At 52.0% G+C, this 16,189-nt stretch overlaps 2 protein-coding genes and 1 long non-coding RNA gene across 7 annotated transcripts in view; 2 read left to right on the forward strand and 1 right to left on the reverse strand.

Annotated features, from left to right (window-relative positions):
- LOC127586454 (protein FAM98A-like) overlaps positions 1-16,189 on the forward strand; it is a 108,828-nt gene that overhangs the window by 79,626 nt on the left and 13,013 nt on the right. The window lies entirely within an intron of this gene.
- rasgrp4 (RAS guanyl releasing protein 4) overlaps positions 1-16,189 on the reverse strand; it is a 223,122-nt gene that overhangs the window by 49,746 nt on the left and 157,187 nt on the right. The gene's annotated exons all lie outside the window — the stretch shown is intronic.
- Positions 3,294-9,665, forward strand: LOC127586456 (uncharacterized). The gene is made up of 3 exons (XR_007958688.1): positions 3,294-3,310; positions 8,728-8,862; positions 9,364-9,665. It is a non-coding gene; the product is annotated as an uncharacterized LOC127586456 (long non-coding RNA).

Genomic DNA, 16,189 nt, shown 5'->3' on the forward strand with positions numbered 1-16,189 from the left:
GGACCCGGTCGGGGCTGCGAACAGGCAGTTCCCCGGCCGCCCCCGCCAGGCCCGTGATCCAGGGGCGGCCCGATGGCGGCCGGAAGCGGCGGGAGGGCGGGGATGGAGGGCCCGGTGGCCGCTCTGCTGACGGCGCTGGGGTAAGGGCCGGGCCGGGGCCGGGGGGCAGGGAGATGGGGGATTGAACTGCACTGACAGCCTGGGGGGTGGGGGAGAGAGGAGGTGGGAGAGAGGGGGGGGAGACGGAGGGCGAGAGAGGGGGGGGAGACGGAGGGCGAGAGAGGGGGGGAGACGGGGGGAGACGGGGGGGAGGGAGGGGGGGGAGACGGGGGGGAGGGAGGGGGGGGAGACGGGGGGGAGGGAGGGGGGGAGACGGGGGGAGGAGGGAGGGAGGGGGAGGGAGGGAGGGGGGGAGGGGGAGGGAGGGAGGGGGGGAGGGGGAGGGGGGAGGGAGGGGGGGAGGGGGGAGGGGGGGAGGGAGGGAGGGGGGGAGGGGGAGGGGGGAGGGAGGGGGGGAGGGGGGAGGGGGGGAGGGAGGGAGGGAGGGAGGGGGGGAGACGGAGGGGGGAGGGAGGGAGGGAGACGGAGGGGGAGGGGGGGAGGGGGGGAGACGGGGGGGGGGGAGGGAGGGGGGGGAGACGGGGGGGAGGGAGGGGGGGAGACGGAGGGGGGAGGGAGGGAGGGAGGGAGGGAGACTGGGTGTGGGGAGGGAGGGAGGGAGGGAGACGGAGGGGGGAGGGAGGGAGGGAGAGGGGGGGGAGGGGGGAGGGAGGGAGGGAGGGGGGGAGACGGGGGGGGAGGGAGGGGGGAGGGAGGGGGGGAGACGGAGGGGGGAGGGAGGGGGGAGGGGGGAGCCGGAGGGGGGAGGGAGGGGGGGAGGGGGGAGACGGGGGGGAGGGAGGGAGGGGGGGAGGGAGGGGGGAGACGGAGGGGGGAGGGAGGGGGGGAGGGAGGGAGGGAGGGGGGGAGGGAGGGAGGGAGGGGGGGAGACGGGGGGGAGGGAGACGGGGGGGGGAGGGAGGGGGGGAGGGAGGGGGGGAGACGGGGGGGAGGGAGGGAGGGGGGAGGGAGGGGGGGAGACGGGGGGAGAGAGAGAGGGAGGGGGGGAGACGGGGAGAGAGGGGGGGGAGGGAGGGGGGGAGACGGGGGGGAGGGAGGGAGGGGGGGAGACGGGGGGGAGGGAGGGAGGGGGGGAGACGGAGGGGGGAGGGAGGGAGGGGGGGAGACGGGGGGGGAGGGAGGGAGGAGGGGGGGAGACGGGGGGGAGGGAGGGAGGGGGGAGACGGAGGGGGGAGGAGGGAGGGGGGGGAGAGGGGGGGGAGGGGGGGAGACGGAGGGGGGAGGAGGGAGGGGGGGAGACGGAGGGGGGAGGGAGGGAGGGGGGAGAGACGGAGGGGGGAGGGAGGAGGGGGGGGAGACGGAGGGGGAGGGAGGGGGGGGGGAGACGGAGGGGGGAGGGAGGGAGGGGGGGAGACGGGGGGGGAGGGAGGGAGGGGGGAGACGGGGGGGGAGGGAGGGAGGGGGGGAGACGGAGGGGGGAGGGAGGGAGGGGGGGGAGACGGGGGGGAGGGAGGGAGGGGGGAGACGGGGGGGAGGGAGGGAGGGGGGGAGACGGAGGGGGGAGGGAGGGGGAGAGACGGGGAGGGAGAGGGGGGAGACACGGGGGGGGAGGGAGGGGGAGAGACGGGGAGGGAGGGGGGAGACGGGGGGGAGGGGAGGGGGGAGGGAGGGGGGAGACGGAGGGGGAGGGGGGGGAGGGGGATGGGGGAGGGAGGGGGGAGACGGAGGGGGAGGAAGGGAGGGGGGGAGACGGAGGGGGAGGGAGGGCGGGGGAGGGGGGAGACGGAGTGGGGGAGGGGGGGAGGGGGGGAGGGGGGGAGGGGAGGGAGGGGGGAGACGGGGAGGGGGGAGGGAGGGGGAGACGGAGGGGAGGGAGGGAGGGGGGAGACGGAGGGGGAGGGAGGGAGGGGGGAGGGGGAGGGAGGGAGGGGGGGAGGGGGAGGGAGGGGGGAGGGAGGGTGGAGACGGAGGGGGAGGGAGGGGGCGAGGGGGAGGGATGGAGGGGTGGAGACAGAGGGGGGGGAGGGGGAGGGAGGGGGGAGGGGGAGGGAGGGAGGGGGGAGACGGAGGGAGGGGGGGAGGGGGAGGGAGGGGGGAGGGGTGGGGGGAGGGAGGGGGGAGGGTGGAGGGGTGGGAGGGAGGGGAGGGTGGGGGGAGGGGGAGGGAGTGGGGGGAGGGGGAGGGGGGAGGACGGGGGAGGGAGGGGAGGGGAGAGAGGGGGAGAGAGGGAGGGGAGGGGGTGAGAGAGGGGGAGGGGGAGAGAGGGAGGGGAGGGGGAGGGGGAGAGAGGGAGGGGAGGGGGAGAGAGGAGGGAGGGGAGGTGGGGGAGGGTGGCACTGATGCGTGAGCTGGAAGGTCTGGAAAGATGGGCTTGCATCTTTCCCAACCTCTGGGCATTCCAAAACAGAATTGTTGCAAACTTTGAGTAACTGAATCAGCTCCATAGTAAAGTGATTCAGCTGTTTCATACTGAAAGATGCTGAAATCTGAAATAAAACAAAATGATGGGAATAGTCATCGGGTCAGCTAGCATTTGTGGAAGAGAAACGGAGAATGTTTCAGGTCCAGCATTTTGTGACTTTATTTCAGCTGTTTCCTGAGCTTTAGATTGAGCCCAGTACTGGGTTTGAGCTTCTGGATTTGATGGAAACCCTAACTTGGTGGCTTGTCAAATCCCTCCAGCACTGGCAGCTCCCTGGGCACTTGTCTCCAAACCATGCAGTACAATATCATCAAGCCTTGTTAGTGTGTAAGGACACCAAGTTCAAGTGCCCATGTGCTTTGGTGAAAGAACTGAAAATGACATGAAGAATTTCTCCTTTATGTGCAGCAGGGTAAGGACCTGGGATTCACCATTTGATGGGATACTCAACCATCTCCTTTAAAGAAAATTAAATGTATTCATTGTGGGAAAGAGTTGCAGCTTGGGGGATGGAAGCAGAGGACTGGTTCTAAATGGATAACTTTCCAGAGGGTTGCTGAAGGCTTCTCATGCAGTATTGCAGAGAATGAAAATGTTGAAGTGATTAGGAAGTATTGGGTGTTGAGCTCTGCACTGACTGGTGACTTTGTTGAGCGTTGCACTTTCTGACTGTTGCAGGTACACTGGGCAGCTCGTTAAAGAGGGTGTATTGTCGCAGGAAGTGGAGAAGGGGCCGTGCTGCCCACATTTCACTGGTGCCTGCTCCTGGCTGGTGTCTGAGCTGAAAGCTGTCAGCCTCCTGGAGGAATGCCCTCACCCCAACAACAGGTGGGAATTGGGGAAAAGTTGCAAGTAGTCCTGGGGAAAAGAGGCTGGCAGAGTGGATAACAATTCCAGCTGGTTCCCTGGATGCTCCAATTCTGGCCCCTTGCATTGACTGCATTTACGCTGCAACACCTTTAGTGTCTGTCCTTCAGCTGCTTCGACCCAGTGCTCTGGAAATCCATCGCTCCGCTCTCGCTCACTCGCTCTCTCTCGCGCTCTCTCTCTCCATTAAGCCTCTGACCAGGTTTTTGCCAAATATATTGCTGTTTTTCCAGAAATTAGACCTATATGATTGTGGGAGTACCTTCACCAGAAGGACTGCAGTGGTTCAAGGAGGTAGCTCACCACCACCTTCTCAAGGGTGATTAGAGATGGGCTGTGAATGCTGGAGATATCTAGATAGAGTCTTGCAATCATACAGTGCCAAGAATGGGCCCTCTGACCCAACCTGTCTATGCCAAGCATCAAGCACCCGCTAATACTAATCCATTTTAGTAGCACTTGAGCTAGCTTCCATGCCAACAGTGAATAAAACAAGAAGTTGAATATCTGGAATTAAGACAAATTGCTGGGATTACAAAGCAAATCAGGTAACTGTTAACTTGGAAACAACTAACCAGTTCATATGAATGATTTTTTGTGGAAAGGCCTCTCTTTGTGGCTCATTGTCAGATTTTAAGATCACATCTGTGATCTTAAGGAGGTGCTGGGAATAATGGAGCACATTAGGGTGGATAAATCTGCAGGGCCTGACGGATCTCGCCCAAGGTGCAAGGGAGGAGATTGCTCGGGCTCTGACAGAGATTGTTGCATCCTTGTTAGCCACAGGTGAAGTTACCAGAAGACTACAGCCTTGCATCAGTGGCAAGGAAGTTGTTGGAGAAGATTCTTTCTGAGCAGAAGGATTTGTGTTCACTTGGCAAGGCAGGAACTGATTAGGAGGAGTCGGCATGGTTTTGTGCAGGGGAGATCATGTCTACAAATCTGATTAAGTTTTTTGAGGAGGTAACTAAAATTGATGAAGGTGGAACGGTAGATATGGTTTACATAGATCTTGGTAAAGTTTCTGGCAAAGTTCTGCCATGAAAGTTAGCTTTTTGCAGCAGGAGCACGGTATATTACAGACATGACAAACATAAGTTAACATAAACTTCTGTTAGTGTAAATTGTACTTAACTTATACAACAAAATAAACATAATGTTTGTGCAAGTTGAAAGAGAGGAAAAGAATTAAAGTCCAAGGTAGTGTTAGGGTTTTCAGGTGGGTTTCAAGAACCTGATGGCAGTGGGGAAGAAGCTGTGGTTGAACCTTGAGGTATGGGTCTTCAGGATCCCGTACCTCCTGCCTGATGGCAGCATCAAGAAGAGGGCATGGTCCCGGATGGTGGGGATCCCTGACGATGGATGTCGCCTTCCTGAGACATCACCTCCCCTCGATGGTGGGGAAAGCAGTACCTGTGATTGAACTGGCTGAGTCCCACCACTCTTTATGGCCTCTTGTGGTCCTGTGTATTGGAGTTTCCATACCAGGCTGTGATGCAACCAGTCAGAATGTTTTCCACTTTACATCTGCAGAAGTTTGTCAGAGACCTCAATGACATGCCGAATCTCTTTAAACTTCTCAGAAAGTAGAGACGCAGGCGTACCTTCTTCATAGTTGTATCTGTGTGCTGGGTGCAGGCTAGCTCCTCTGAGATGTTGACACCCAGGAACTTGAAGCTGTGTAAGGATACAGTGGGACATAGATCAGCTGGAAAGTTGGGCCTGAGCAGTGGCAGATGGAATTTAATGCAGACAAGTTCGAGATAATGCACTTTGGGAAGTCAGATATTGGTAGGACACATGAAGTAAATGACAGGGACTTGGGAGTGTGGATGTACAGAGGGACCTTGAGGTGCAAGTCTAAAGCTCCCTGAAAGTGGTGACACGAGTGCATAGGATAGTGAAGAAGGCATTTGATACGCTTGCCTTCATTGGCCGAGGCATTGTGTGTAAGAGTTGAGATGTGGCTTTGTGGCTGTACAAAACATTGGTTCAACTGCACTTGGAGTTCTGGTGCTAGACTACAGGAAGGATGTGGTAGCGATAAAGAGGGTGCAGAAGAGATTCACCAGGATGTTGCCTGGAATGGAGGGCTGTAGTTATAAAAGAGAGACTGGACAGGCTGGGTTTGTTCTCACTGGAGCGTAGGAGGCTGAGGGGTGACCTTATAGTGGTCTATAAAATTATGAGGGGTATAGATAGGGTAGATAGAGTTATTCCCCTCAGGGCAGGGGAGTCTAGGAGCAGAGGGCATAGGTTTAAGGTGAGAAATGTAAAGGAGATCTGAGGGCTAAGTTTTTCACACATTCACAGGGTGATGGTTATCTGGAATGAGCTGCAAGAGGAGATGTTGAGGCAGTATAGTTACAACATTTAAATGGCATTGGGACAGGTGCTTGGATGGGAAAGACACAGAGGGATGTGGCATATGGGATCAGCTGAGATAGTCATCATGATCAGCATGGATGAGGTGGGCAGAAAGGGCTGGTTTCTGTGCTGTAGGATTCTTCATCTGTGTAAAGTGCCTCGGAGGGTTCTGCCACTTTAAAATTGCAACGTAAATACAAGGTAACCTTGTTATTAAGTTGTTGTGGGGAAGAGAACATTCCTCCTTTATCTGATTCGAGCCTAGATACATAATATTATTGACAATTAATAGTGGTGAAGTTTTTGAGTTCTCTAAGAGTGCAGGAATCAGCAGGTCCAGACCAGGTATATCGAAGAGCACTATGGGAAGCCAGAGAAGAAATTGCTGGCGCCTTTGCTGAGATGTTTGTAACATTGCTATCCTCTGGCAAGGTGCCAGAAGGCTGAAGGATAGCAAATGTTATGCCTTATTTAAGAAGGGCAGACATGGTAATTATAGACCAGTTAGACAAACATCTGTGGCAGTTAAGTTGCTGGAAAGCATTCTGAGGGATAAGATACACTTGGATTTGGAAAGGCAGAGGTGATTAGGGGTAGCCAGCATGGCTTCATGTGTGGGAGACATTGTCTTATGAATCTGATTGAGTTTTTTTGATGAAGTGATGAGGAAAGTTGACGAGGAGAGGGTGGTAGATGTAGTATGTGTGGATTTCAGTAAAGGCTTGTGACAAGGCTCCACATGGTAGGCTATTCTGGAAGGTTTAGATCGCTATGGTATCCAAGGAGAGTTAGCAAACTGGATACAAAATTGGCTGGGTGGTAGGAAACAGAGGGTGATGGTGGATGGATGTTTCTCAGACTGTGACTAGTGGTGTGCCCCAGGGGCCCATTGTTAATTGTCATCTCTATTAATGATTTGTATGAGAATATATGAGGAATAGTTAGTAAGTTTGCAGATGGTGGTGTTATAGACAGTGAAGAGGAGAATCAAGGATTGCAGCGGGATATTGATTGGCTGGGAAGTTGGGCTAATGAACGGGAAATAGAATTTAATTCAGATCAGTGCGAAGTGTTACCTTTTGGAAGGACATATCAAGGTAGGACTTTTACATTGAATGGAAGGGCCCCAGGTACTGTTGTAGAACAGAGGGACCTTGGAGTACAGGTGCATAGTTCCCTTAAAGTGGAGTCACAGATAGACGGGTCAGTGAAGAAGGCTTTTTGGCATGCTGACCTTCATCAGCCAGGGCATTGAATATGGAAGCTGGGAGGTTATGTTGCAATTGTACGAGATGTTGGTGAGGCCACAGTTGGATATTGTGTTCAGTTTTGGTCACCTGTTATAGGAACGATGTGATTAAGATGGAAAAAGTATAAAAAAGATTTACAAGGATGTCGCTGGGATTCGAGGGACTGAGTTAGAAGTTAGACAGGCTGGGCCTTTACTCCATGGAGCGGAGAAGACCGAGGGATGATCTCATTGAGGTATATAAAATCATGAGGGGCATAGATAGGATGAGCAGTCTTTTTCCCAGGGCTGGGGAATCGAAAACTAGAGGAGGTAGTTTTAAGGTTAGAGGTGAAAGGTTTAAATAACCTGAAGCGCAACTTTATCCACAGCGAGTGGTAAATATATGGAGCCAGCTACCAGAGGAAGTGGGTGAGGCAGGTACGTTAGATACATCTAAGAAGTATGTGGACAGTTATATGGATGACAAGATTTTAGTGGGATATGGGCCAAGAGGTGGGAAATGGGATTAGCTTGTATATGCATCTTGATCGGCATAGACGTGTATGGGCCGAAGGGCCTATTTCTGTGCCTGTATGTCCCTCTCCCCCCCTTCTCCCCCACCCTCTGCCCCCCCCCCCTCTCCCCCCTGAAGAAATAAAGTTACTTCAGGAAGAAAATTAGACAATTGCAGGTGCTGGAAATCTGAAATAAAAACAAAGTGCTAGAAACACTCAGCAGGTCAGTCAGCACCTGTGGAGTGAGAATCAGAGTTAACGTTTCTTGTCCAAGACCCTTTGTTAGAACTGGAGAAGCACAAAAACAAATTATTTTTAAGTTGGAGAGAGGGTGGGAAAGGATGGATAGGAAGTGAGGTGAGTCATACACGCCACTTGTTTATACAGTTTCCCAGTCTTCAGTCTGAAACATTCACTCTGTTTCTGTCCCCACAGCTGCTGCCTGATCTGCTGAGTTGATCTAGCATTTTGTTTTTATTTCAGATTTCCAGCATCTGTAATTTTCTAATTTTCTTCTGGTTAAAATCTTGATTTCTTCAGAGTATTTGTCAACGACACTGTACCAACCAATAAGCGACAGGGCATGTGACTTGGAGCAGCTGCTTGTCTGCAAACCAAGTCCATTTACTCAGGAAAATCTGCTTAAATTGCGGAGGGAACAGAAACACAGCAACATCCCAATGAGAGCAGGGTCATTTCTGGAAAATGCAACGAGTGGAGGGTGGATACATATATGTCACGGTCACCATCGGCACTGTGATCATCACAGACAATAGAATTAGTATACACATTCCTTTTAGTGAATTGAAGAAGTTAGATGTTGAGGGACTGACTTTGTTTTTAATTTCAGACACGTGCTGGCATTATGCAGCGCTCTCAGGGCAGGTACAGCACAGCGAGGGGCAGGCACGGTGAGTGAGGCTCCTGACCAACGTTGGGACTCTGACACGTGCAGCGGAATCCTGCTACCAACCTTGATGTGCGCCACGGTTGCCCTCGGATTGCACACACACCACGTGTGCAGAACTTTGGGAGACAGAATGGGAAGTTTCCCTTTAAAGAAGAGCTGGATATATTCTGGTGAAAGGAGGAGAAGTGAATACTTTGGACTGACTACCTTTGGGGATCAGAAAGAATCGATTCTCACTTCAGGGGTGAACTGAATGTGTTCGATCAACATGTAGCCTGAGTGAGGAATGTATGGGGCCAAGTGGTGTTTAGCCTCTGGACTTGATACAGTTACAGGCTCCTTCTCGGTTTCACAGGTGCTGAAGATGCAGAAACCTTTCAGCTGGAGGTCAGTGGGTTGCTCAGTGAGCTACACTGTCCCTACCCGTCCCTCACCGCAGGAAGCGCCACCTCCAGGCTGAATGACAAACAGAGCTGCCTCCAACTGCTGCGTAAGTGTTGCACGGGTAACCAGAACTGAAGCTGTATTCCCATGATTTATGATATTTATTTCATATCAGAATCAGGTTTATCATCACTGACGTATGTTGCGAAATTTGTTGTTTTGTAGCAGCAGCACAGCTGCTGTACTATAAGTTTCAGAAATAAATAAATAGTGGAGAAAAGGAATAAAAAATGGACTGTTCAGAAATCTGATGGCGTGGTAGCGTAGCGGTTAGCGCAATGCTATTACAGCGCCAGCGATCGGGGTTTCGATTCCCGTCGCTGTCTGTAAGGAGTTTGTATGTTCTTCCGTGTCTGCGTGGGTTCCCTCCGGGTGCTCTGGTTTCCTCCCACATTGCAAAGACGTACGGGTAGGTTAATTTGAGTTTAAAACGGGCGGCGCGGACTCGTTGGGCCGGAAGGGCCTGTTACCACGCTGTAAATTAAAAAAAAATTTAAAAAAATGTTAACTTAAAGTTGTTCCTAAATTGTTGAATGTGGGTCTTCAGGCTCCTGTACCTCCTCCCCGATGGTAGTAACGAGAAGAGGGCATGTCCCGGATGGTGAGGGTCCTTAATGATGGAAGCTGCCTTCTTGAGGCACCGCCTTATGAAAATGTCCTCGATGGCGGGGAGGGTTGTGCCCGTGATGGAGCTGGCTGAGTCTACAACCCTCTGCAGCCTCTTTCGATCCTGCGCATTGGTGCAGGAAGTGTTGATTAAACATTAGAGCCAATCCTTTAGAGAGTGCTGTCTGTGCTTCCCATTCTTGGCAAAGGCTGGGGGAACGGTTCAAACTCTTCTGCAAACAGCAATTGTTGCTGGACGTGTTAAATTTGAGGTGGATGGATATTTATTAACCAAGGGTATTAATGGATATGGAATTAATCACAGGCAGATCCCACAGAATGTGGGCTTGTTCTGCCCCTGTTGTGGGAGGGGGGAGTGGAGTGGGGGTGGTCTTTCTGCAGCAGTGGTGGGGAAGGAAGGAGCATACCCCTGCATTTCGGGGAGGGTGCCTGCACAGATGCAGATGTGATAATCTTTGCACATTGCAATAGAAAAGTGAGGACCTCTGTCAGGTGGTACCGGGGAATTGAACTGACACCAGGTATCTACCTTTGTGAAATAGTTCACTGTCATGATCATATCAAACTGGAGGGCAGAGGTTTAAGGTGAGAGTGATGAGGTTTAAAGGGGATCTGAGGGGTTATATTGTCACACAAAAGAGTAGTTGGTATCTGGAAGGAGGTGGTGGAGGCAGAAACTAACAACATTATGAGGCATCAGGACGGGTACTTGAATGAGCAGGCATGGATAGAGATGGAATTAATGCAGGCAGGTGGGATTGCTAGAGATGGACTGATGGGTCACCATAGACGTGGTGCACCGAAGGGGCTGCTTCGATGTACAACTCCATGACTGTTACGGAGGTGAATGTAGGAGCTGAATGCAGTTTGGCTAAGTTGGTTCTCTATTCGTTACGTGTGAGATTATTTGTACAGCAAGGACACCCTGTTACTGAAGTGCTACCGTGGCAACAAAGTGACCTCAAACTAATCCCAAAATAACAAAATCTGCTGGAGGAACTCGGCATCTGTAGGGTGGGGGGGGGCGGGGAGGGAAGGAGATGTCAATGTTTCAGGTTGAAATTCTGCATCAGGAGTGAGAGGGGAGATGGCCGGTGTAGAGAGAGGAGGGGGTCTGATGAGGCAGAACAGGAGCTGATGGGTGGGGTAGGTGGTGAAGGATGGAGGAGGGGTGGAGTTGGGAGACAGAGGCCAATGTATGATAGATGGAGGCGGTCAAATATGGAGGAAGATGGAACCAGGAGGGTGAAGGCCGAGTCGAGCAGTGGAGTGAGATCCATTCTTAACCATGGAGACTGCGGATGCTGGAACCTGGAGCAACAAACAGAGCCCGAAACATCGACAATTCCTTTCCTCCCACAGGTGCTGCTCGGCCCACAGCTCCTCCAGCGGATTGTTTTTTGCTCTCATTCTTAAATGTGATGTGGAATGAGAAACTACGAGCGAGCTGGTTAGTATGGAGCACTGGCAGCTCTGTGACTGCTCATTCCACCTCTAATCTGTTAATCCTTAGATGTACATTTAAGTTAATAAAAAATAAATTTACATTTTATCTATTCTGATCTTTTTAAGGTGAAATACCTGGAAATAAAAAAAAATCTGTAGATGCTGGAAATCTAAGAACAGTAACATGCTGGAAACACTCAGCAGGTCAGGCAGCATCTGTGGGAAGAGAATCAGAGCTAATGTTTCAGATCGAGGATCGGTCATCAGAACTGGGAAGGAGAGGTCTCTGACGAAGGAATCTGACCTGAAATGTTGACTCTGTTTCTCTTCCCACAGATGCTGCTTGACTTGCTGGGTGTTTCCGACATTTTCTGTTTTTATGCTTCACAGGCATAATGTTTCTGAAGCACTGTGATCTGGGGTATTGTGACTGGGCAGGAAAGTGGGGTGAGACATGATTGTTCAGGTTCAAAGGATTATTAGGCTGACTGGTGCTTAGTTGAATAGTCCTTTAAGAAAGTTTTTCTGTGCCACTCCTTGACTGTGTGGTGACGTGGCAAGCTTGGTTTCTCAATGTAATCTGTACTGTTGCTACGGTGACAGTCAATGCCAGATCCATGTGTTCTGCTGGGTGTTGGCGTGTGCAAAGCAGTGGAGGATTTCTCCCTGTTTTTAATGGGTCCTAGAAAATCCTGTTTGTTGTTTCAAGGAGGTTCGTTACCATGGGACCCTCGAAGCTGCAGCACAGATAAAATATTCAGCCTGTTGTGTCTGCTACCTCCTCAGTTGAAGCACAGCTGCAGTCAGTCTCCCCTTCCCCTTTTCCATGGGCTTTCTGTTAGAGAGAAAAAAAGAATCAGTTGACAGCAGCAAGTCTAAAGCCATGGGTTGAGTTCAGGGATTGAACACAATCCAGACTGTGTAGCACCGAGGGAATGCGGCACTGTTGAAGGTGTAAAGAGAAACAAACTCTGCAGTCTCCTGTGTCTCCATCGCATTGTTGAAGGTGTTCCCTTTCACGTGGCACCCCCCCAAAGCAAGCACCAATCTGTCTTCTCGGGCAGAAATAAAAGAGCTTGTGAAACCAGCTTGAAAAGAGCAGGGAAGTTCTGACCAACAATTTATCCCTTGACCAACACCAAATCAGATTAAAAACAAGAATTCTGAAACACTCACGCGGGTCAGGCAGCATCTGTGGAGAGTGAAACAGAGTTGGTGTTTCAGGTCAATGCTCTTTTATTGGCTTTTCCTAAATCCCCCTTTAATCCATCTGCTGATTGATTCCGATCAATGCCCCCCCATTACTGTCCTCTCTGCTCGGGGAATTGGGCATTCCCCTCTCCTTTTGTCATCCTCTTATAGAGAGGTGCATCTCAACCAAATCTCCTTTCAATTTGTTCCAAAGAGCAGCGGCCCGCACCCCTCCCCAGCAGTGGAGCCAGTCTGTCCTCCTAACTGCAGTTCTCCCAATCCTGACAACACCCTGGTGAATTTCTTCTGCACTGTCTCTCATGGCATCTCATCCTTGCTGTAGCATGCTGTCCACGACTGTAGTTGAGTAAGAGTACGTATTGCTGTCTAACTAGCCAAGGAGTTTATATTTCCACTGAATTTTCACCCTCTAAGCTCCACTCTCTGCTTTTGCCTGGGGCCATTCATTAAAGTCCACCCGTTAGACTGAGCTGTTGGTGACCTCACTGACACCACAGTCACTGCCTGTCCTGTTGAGTATTCTCAGCACTCTGTTTGTATTTCAGGTTTCCAGCAGTTGCAGTCTTTTGTTTTTCAAACCACCCAAAACAGATCATCTGTGGGAACTTGGTGTGTTGCAACAGGCTGCCATGTTTTCTAACGATATACTGTGACTTACGTTTCAAAAGTTGCTGAAGTATTTGAAAGTCCTTTGGGGCACGTGATTTGGGGTGCTGCTTTCGGTCTCGATCTTGAGTTTCGAAGTGTCCTCGGCTCAATGAACAGTAATCCAGATAGAATTGGCCAGCATGGGAGAGGGGTGTTTTGGTCTGTTGTGCTTGTGCTGATCTGACATCACTTGTGCGCAGGATGTGATAAAGATGGCCAATCTCCTTCCCTGAACCCAGTGGATTTTTTACAACAATCTGATCACCATTACCAAAAATAGCTTTTAATTCTAGATTTTGTCAAATACTTGAATTCAACCTGCCCCCCACCACCACCCCCTCCCCCGCCACCTCCCCAGCTTCTGTGGTGGGATCCTGAATGGTGTTTGTGGGATCGATAATCCAGGGCTCTGGACCAGTGGTCCAGTAACCTGACCACTGTGCTGTCACATCAGCCAGCTCCCTGTGGGACGGGGGTGCTGAACACAACGCCCTCGAATATCAATATGCCATAGGGTGACCATCTCACAAATGTGCAAGGACTCGGTACAAGCAGATGCAGGGAGGTTGTTTCCCTGACCAAAGAGTCTGGAACCATTGGCTAGTGGAAGAGGAAGGCCGATTAGGACCTATTGGGACATTAGGAGTGAGGAGGAACATTCTCGCTCAGGAGGTAGTGAGTGTTTGGAGTTCTTTACCCCACAGGGCTGTGGAGAATCGGTCATTGACTTCATTCAAAACAGAGATCATGTGATGCATTTTGGGAAGTCAGATAGGGGTAGGACATCTACAATAAATGGTAGTAACTAAGGGATATTGGTGAACAGAGGGACCTTGGGTCTCAAGTCCATAGATAAGATTTGTTTTAGTCACATGTACATTGAAACACACAGTAAAATGCAATCTTTTGCGTAGAGTATTCTTGGGGCAGCCCACAAGTGTTTGCCACACTGCCGGCACCATCATAGCATGCCCACAACTTCCTAACCCGTACGTTCTTTGGAACGTGGGAGGAACCCGGAGCACCCGGAGGAAACCCACAGAGACACGGGGAGAACTTACAAACTCCTTACGGAGAGCGGCTGGACTTGAATCCAGGTCACTGGCGCTGTAGCTGTACAACTACACTACCGTGCCTGCCCTTCCCTGAAATTGGCAACATAGGTTGATAGGGGGTGAAGAAGGTATACGGCATGTTCGCCTTTGTAGGCCGGGGTCTGAATATAAGAATTGAGACTATGTGGCTATTTTACAAAACATTGGTTAGACCACAATTGGAGCACTGCGCGCATTTCTGGTCACCCACACCACAGTGAGGATGTGGTTGTGCTGGAGAGAGTGCAGAGGAGGTTCACCACGAATGTTGCCTGGATCGGAGGACTTTGGCTGTGGGGAGAAGTTGGATAGACTGGGCTTGTATTCCTTGAAGCAAAGGAGGCTGAGGCCGGTGACCAGATAGAGATGTGTAAAATTATAAGAGGCATAGATAGAGTAGATAGTCAGACCTCCTTTCCCATGGTGGAGTTATCAAAAACAAGAGGGCAGAGGTTTAATGTGAGGGGAAGAAGTTTTTAAAGGGGATTGGATGGGACAGCTTTTTACACAGAGCGTGGTTTATATCTAGAATTTGCTGCCAGAGGAGCAGGTGCATTCAGATACAGTCACTACGTTTGGGCAGGATATGGACCTGGTGTGCAGCGAATGGGGTTGGTGCAGATGGGCAGAAACGTTGTCATGGATGTTTGTGGGCCAAGGGGCCCATTCCTGTCCTCCTGTGACTCTGTGATAGATCTCTGGACATTAAGGGAATTGAGGGATGTGGGGTTAGGACAAGCAAATGACTCCTGAGGTAGGGGCTCAGCTGCAAACGTATGTGCTGCTGCTCCTAATTCCCGCGTTCTTATGTCCACTGTTGCGTGACTTTGGTTTCAGTGTTTTTCTGGGCTCGGAGCTGCAGGCGGCCAGGCTACTACGCATCCAGGCAGCTGCCACAGGAACAGCAGCAGGTGCCAGAAGATGATGGCTGGCGGCGAAGTCTTCGGAGAGCTGGCGGCACTGTGTAGAGCACTGGGCGTGGCTGAACCCACGCAAGATGCCCCTGTGGCACAGCTCTTCAGAGACCTGGAACTGAAAGTAAGGAGGCTGGGAAATGGTGGCCGTCTCACAACTCGGTTAATGGAAATGATCATTTAGCTCCCCCACCAGCCCCACCCAACTCTCTCTGGTGTGCTTGCTCCGAGAGCTGTGCCTCTGTCACAGCTTCAACACTCAGTGCGCCAGGTTCACCCTACGCATCCGGCTGTTGAATCTGCCAATCCACATGTTTTACTCTAACAATATCGATCAGCTACTGAGGGGTGCCTTGGCTCGGAGCAAGCAGTCAAAATCAGCGAGGACAGCCTATTCAATGAGCAGGTCTTCACAGTAACCGCCTTTGAAGCTGGGTAAATTCCCCCAGCAAAGTGCACTGAGTGAAGGATTGTCACGTACCAATAGCATTCACAAAATCAGTGTCAGCCACTTAACAGCAGTGCATTCACCAGGCAGGTAACAATGGATTTGTCCAATTATCCCCACTCTGGGAATAGTGTTACACCATGTGTAACCTTTACACTGATATATAATCGGGAGCAGTTTTCTTGTACCCTGTGACTCTGTGATAGATCTCTGGACGTTAAGGGAATTGAGGGATGTGGTTTTAGGACAAGCAAATGACTCTGAGGTAGGGGATCAGTATGGAAGCAGAGAGTTAAAGCTGCAATTTCTGCAGCTTGGACCCTTTACTAATCTGTCCGAACACACCTGTGTAAATGTGCACACAACCGGTGCGTGCATGTGAACAATGTCCGCACATTATACCTGGACACCCTCCGGCTGGGGATTGGGATAAATCTCTCCACCTCTCCTGCGGAACTTACCTCCTCCCCTTCCGTATTTCAGATCCGAGATGCCAGTTCCAGTCTGCCGGAGGGCACGGTGGGATAAAACCCCTTACTGAGCAGGAGCCTGGAGCCTGGCCACATGGGTGAGAGATGCAGTAACTATTTTCACAACAAGCACCTGCTGTGCTCCGAGCTGTTTACTGTCCCACTCTGGAGGTCTCTCAGCTCCCCAAGTCCCTGCCTTTGTCAGCATGGGCTGGTAGCACGGAGGGGGCCTTTGTGAGGCCAGTTCTGGGTGGTCCCGTTTGAGGAAACCGTTTCTCTCTGACTGGGGGAGGGGGGGTGGTGAGGTGGGGGGTCGAGTGGCACATTCTAAGGTCCCGATCAGTATCGCTCGTCAGACTCCCGCTAACTGGTAGGGATGGCTGCGGTAACCGAGTGACTTGGTGCAGGTTAGATTTTGGGAAAGGAGATCTATTGGTGTGGAGCAGCAGGTTCCCAGTGTCCTGTCACCTCCTGGTTATACAGCCCATCTATACAGATGAGGTGAGCCTTAGGT

The sequence above is a fragment of the Pristis pectinata genome, chromosome 35 (genome assembly GCF_009764475.1).
Source record: "Pristis pectinata isolate sPriPec2 chromosome 35, sPriPec2.1.pri, whole genome shotgun sequence".
NCBI classification, from domain to species: domain Eukaryota; kingdom Metazoa; phylum Chordata; class Chondrichthyes; order Rhinopristiformes; family Pristidae; genus Pristis; species Pristis pectinata.